Below are 5109 nucleotides of genomic sequence, written 5' to 3' on the forward strand. Positions count from 1 at the left end.
TTTTCAAGATGTTACCAGTAGGGGAAAGCTAAGGGTACATAAAATCTCTGCATTTTTTCTTACAACTACGTGTGAGTATATTTCAAAATTAAGTGTTTAATATTAAAAAAGGCCTTGTGAAAACTAAAACCAAAAGGATGTTTATAGGTGACAGAATATTCAGTAGTGCTCCTGATAATGAATTCTCTTCGTTTTTATTTGTCATAAAAAGTTGTTTATCCTTTGTTTTTTCAGAGATATTTTCACTGGGAGTAGCATGCTGGGATGATCTTTGTGGTTTTCTTCCTACCTTGAAGATGTCACTCTATCATCTCCTGGCTTGTACAGTTTTTGATGAAAAATGTTGTTCCTTTCTATGTAAAGTTTCTTTTTTCTCTCTGAGTTCCTTTATAACTTTCTCTTTGATTCTTAGCTTCTTTAAAATGATGCGTCAAGATGTGAAGCTTTTGTTGTTTTGTTCTGCTTAAGGTTCTCTATACCATTTTAGCATCTGGAAACCTGAGCAAAAATCAGCTCGGGGGTACCTTCCCTTAGCTATAAAAGGGGAAGCAATGACAGATTAAGAACCTCTGAAAATCCTTTCCTTCATCGAAGTGCCACAAATAGTGCGAACTGGTCAAAATCAACATTCTTTAAACTTCAAATTAACAAAATGTTACAACAGTCAAGGAGCACTTATTCAAGAAAAAAGGCTGAATCTTGGTACGAACAGCAAGGAAATAGTGTTTGAATTTGCCTTATTTCCATTCTCTCCTTCTCATCTTGATGGAAACCTTGAAAATTATGAGCCTCACAACCATGATCATCGTGAAACCCAGAGTGTAGCAGGACAAGATTGGTTTGGAGCTGCCCTAAAATCCATATCACTAAAGGATTGTTACTTCTGACTTGTATGACAGCTCTCTGTAAAAGCTCATTTTAAAGTATTTGTCTTTATTCGACCTGACTCAGAACTCACTCAGTGGGAAAGACCTTACCCATAGCGTTTGTTGAAAATAATATAAATAGTTTAGGAAGTGTAAAGAAGAAGAAGAGAAAGAAGAAGAGGGAGAAGAAGGAGAAAGATCATCTTTGCTGTAATGAGAACAGAATTTACAGGTATGGGGTAGAAAGAATAAAGATATTTCAAATCATAAGAAGACTGAGAATGGATCATTATATTTCAGAATGTGGATATTATCTTGTATCTTTAGAACAGTTTCAATGAAGTGGGGAGCAAAGATAAGAAAGAACGGGAAAGCAATTGAAAATAGGTACAGACAATCTTAGAATCATAATATTTCTGGTCTCCCCAATCCCTTAAATAACTACTTCATTGTGTAGGTGTGGAATGGAAACCCCAAGAAATTGATGAACAAAGAGATAGCTGGTCACTGGCACTCACATTTTTTCATTCTCATTTTAAATATGTCAGTCACACAAAATTGCTTGCTTCTAAACAAAAATGGTAGATTATTTCTATTGATTATTAGCTAAAAACATATTCTAGACTTTAGAAATAAAATATTTTTCCTTTGTCTAAAAAGAAGCGGGCCATTATTTTGGTTGTGCCATTATAAGAAAGACAAAAATACAGAAATTATTTTCCAATTCCTTTTTTCATGCTGCTATCTATTTCAGAGAGGTAGTGTGTTATTTGCCCCTCAGTTACCATTATACAGACACCATAGCCAGTGATTCATTGAACTAGGAATGTTAACAGCAAAAGGACAACTGTATTTTTTATTGGTCACTTTTTTCATGGACTTAACCCCACAAAAGAATATTATCTCTGGTTCTTAAATCTTTTGCTCAGAGTGAGTTGTATTTTGTTTTGGAATAATAAAAATTGAATTTCTCTTTTTTACTCAAAATCAAAGTCTTCCAAAGGCCTCTCTGTACCACCCTTCCCCCTCTTACCTATTTTGATGCTCTCCAGAGAGTATTAGATGGGTGAATAATATCAAGTTTTTATCTAAATATTGCCCAGCTCAGCATGACCTTATAGAAGAAAATGGAAAGAATAATCACAGTGGTCAAGGAGCTAAAGACTAAACTCGATCCATAATTAAACAATGCATTCACATGGCTAAGCAAAGAGCTTGCAGCTATTACTAGTTTCTGATGTTCTTTTATAAGACATTATCTCCACTTGAAAGCTTTCTTTTAAGACTCTTCTTTGACAAGTAGTCTAAATTATTTGCCGCTTCCAATATTAATTTTTGTTATATATTTCTAATGTATTCCATACAATGGCATAGAAACATTTTATGCAGATTTTTAATTAAGATTAGTCAGAGCTACCATGCTAATAATAATAACAAATAGACACATCCCAGACATATACACTGTGTAGTTCTGGCTCATTAGATAGAATATGTAGAAAATAGTAATCAAAGAATCATTTCTTTGAACATTTACTTTAATTATGGTACTATGTACTACATATAATATTTATTCTAGGGGTGTGTAAAGGATTTTAAGATGAAAAGTATAATTATGATAATTATGATTTGAGGATTTTTTTTTCTTGAATGTTTTTAGGAGGTATGTGTGCCATAAAAAAATATTAAGTAAAAAAGGCTCTGGGCATGAACAAACACTTAGTTTTTTAATAATTCTCATCATAGTCAATACTGTTGCCATATTAGCATATTATCATTTGGCCTTTTTTCTTTTTCATAAAAACCTTCTTGCTTAATTATGTAGAGTGTAATGTCTCAGGTTTTTCTTGGGTATGGAGCACTTAGCATTGCATATTACTATGCAACATAAGCTTCTGTAGATATTTTTTACTTTTTGGATCTGAAAAAAAAATAAATGCATGTGTTTTTTCTCTTATTTCTGGTTTCTTTGTGAAGAGAAAAGCTTTGACACATTAAAACAATGGATGTACAATTTCTCTTATTTTCTTTCTGAAATGCCATATATCATATAAAATACATATGCATAATAAAGAATAGAAAAAATAGTGAAATAGTGGACTAGCTTACAGTGATCCTTAAACAACATCACACAAACACATAGTTATATACACACAAATCTATACTCACATATGATGAATTGCCTATACAAGGAAAATATTTTTCTTAAATGTAAAATAAATATTTTGAATAAAACTTTATTTATACCAATTTTTAGTATACTCATATATTTAAAACAAAAAAAGTGAAGCAAAATGGAAAGTTCCAGAACAGAAAAAAATTTACTACAAATCTCATCACTCATCACTCAACATTAGTTTTGATGATTGTCAACCTAGTCTCCACTCCCACAAAGCAGCCTAAAAGATAGAAATAGTTTAGACAATGAAATAGTATTATGCATTGTATTTTAAATTTAAAATCACACTTAATTTTGATTCCAAGAGTGGCTTTCTGAGCCAGCAGTGTGGTCTTTGTTAGCTTCCACCGTGGCATGCCATGGCCAGGGCCAAAATGAGCAGAAGGTGATGGTGCAGCCATCAACCTCATCTTCAGATACTTGCAAAATAGAGCTCAGATTCATGTGTGGTTTTATGAGTAGGTGAATATGCGGAGAGAGGGCTGTATCATTGGTTTTTTTGCATTGTTTTGTTTTTTAATTTATCTTTATTGTTGAAAGTATTACAGATGTCCCCTATTTTCCTCCATTGACCCTCTCCACCCTTCTCCACTCCCCTCTCCTGTCTGTGTCCATGGGTTATGCATACTTGCCTATAAGTTCTTCGTTTAATCTCTTCCTGCCCCCCCCTCAATCCCCCTTTAAGTATATAAACCTCACAATAGATGATGCAGAAGAGATTCATTGTAAAACAAAGCCAGGAAAAAAACTGGGTTGGATCATGCTAAAAGGAGATAATATTACTTGGTTCCAAAGTATCTCCAACTAGAAATGACCAATGACGTGAGAAATTATTGAGAAGCAATATAGTTTGTGGATTTTAGGTGTCCTTCGTTGGTAGTATAGTTCTTAAACATTTCCATAGTGCTTTCATTAATTTTATGTTATTACCAGATGCAATCAAGGATGTTTGTTTTTGTTGAAAAATTATACTTAATTTTATTTGACTTTAACTGAAGGAAAGGAAACTAAGGTGAAACAAAGAATTACTGAAGCTTGTGTGTGTATGTGTGTGTGCACACATGTATATAAGACATATCTCTTAATGATAGCTTTAAATTGAGAATAAAAAATTAGTGTCTTTTATTTATAGCAAAAAATAACGAGTTTAATAAAATATAATATTTAGTTTACAGATTTGTTGAGAGAGTTAGAGAACCAAGTCCATGAACTATGATTCAGTGAGTACTATATGGAAGCAGAGCAAAGATCTAAAGTGATTAAGAAGTCACTACCACCACTTCTACAGTTCATATCTGAAATGCTAGGAACATTATGTGATAAGTATTACTAAAATCTAAACTTATCTGGCTATCCATTCCAGATAAAGAAAACCAACCAAACAGCAATGACAAACTAAATACAGCCAGGTTTGTTACATTTCTTGCTTTGGAACTGAAGATTTGTGAAAGCTTTTGTCTAGTAGATCTGGGTCCATGTGCCTGCCAGCTGGCTGCCAGATGGTTAGAGAAGCAAGTGTTCTGGATTGTACCTCTACAATGATGGGATGCATAATATGGGGACATATATTGTTGTGGTTTTGAAGAGTTGGATGGTCACAAATAACAGTTATCTATTATATATCTCCTGTTTATTGATCTCATAATTTTCTTTTTTCATTATATACTTCTCCTTCAATGGAACACATTCAATACTACTGAGAAATTGTACATGGGAGACAAAATTTTGAGCACTTGCATAGCTAAAAAGAGTTACTTTCAACTAATACTTCAAGTTTGAAATATATTTGACTCCCTGCTAGGAAATATGGGGAAAATATCACTCAGATTTCCTCCCACATTTGATCTATTAGCTTTCATTTTTAATTATATTATCATTTCCAAGAAGTATGATATTCACATTGGATTATGTAACTATAATTCGGTTCTTTAATCTTCAGTGTTGGCATAAATGGACCCAAATCTCACTAACCATGCTTTTCTACAGTTTTCATTTTTTTAAAGCTCTTTATATTGTGTTGTTTCCTCTTTGGCTACATTTCACTAGGCAAGAGTGGGAAGTTCTGCC

General features: G+C 32.9%; 1 pseudogene; it reads left to right on the top strand.

Moving 5' to 3' along the window:
- The first annotated feature begins 1079 nt into the window (after window positions 1–1079).
- Window positions 1080–3850, top strand: LOC106696683 (annotated as a pseudogene).
- The last annotated feature ends 1259 nt before the right edge of the window (window positions 3851–5109 follow it).

Source organism: Myotis lucifugus, unplaced genomic scaffold (assembly GCF_000147115.1).
Source record: "Myotis lucifugus unplaced genomic scaffold, Myoluc2.0 scaffold_0, whole genome shotgun sequence".
Lineage (NCBI taxonomy): Eukaryota > Metazoa > Chordata > Mammalia > Chiroptera > Vespertilionidae > Myotis > Myotis lucifugus.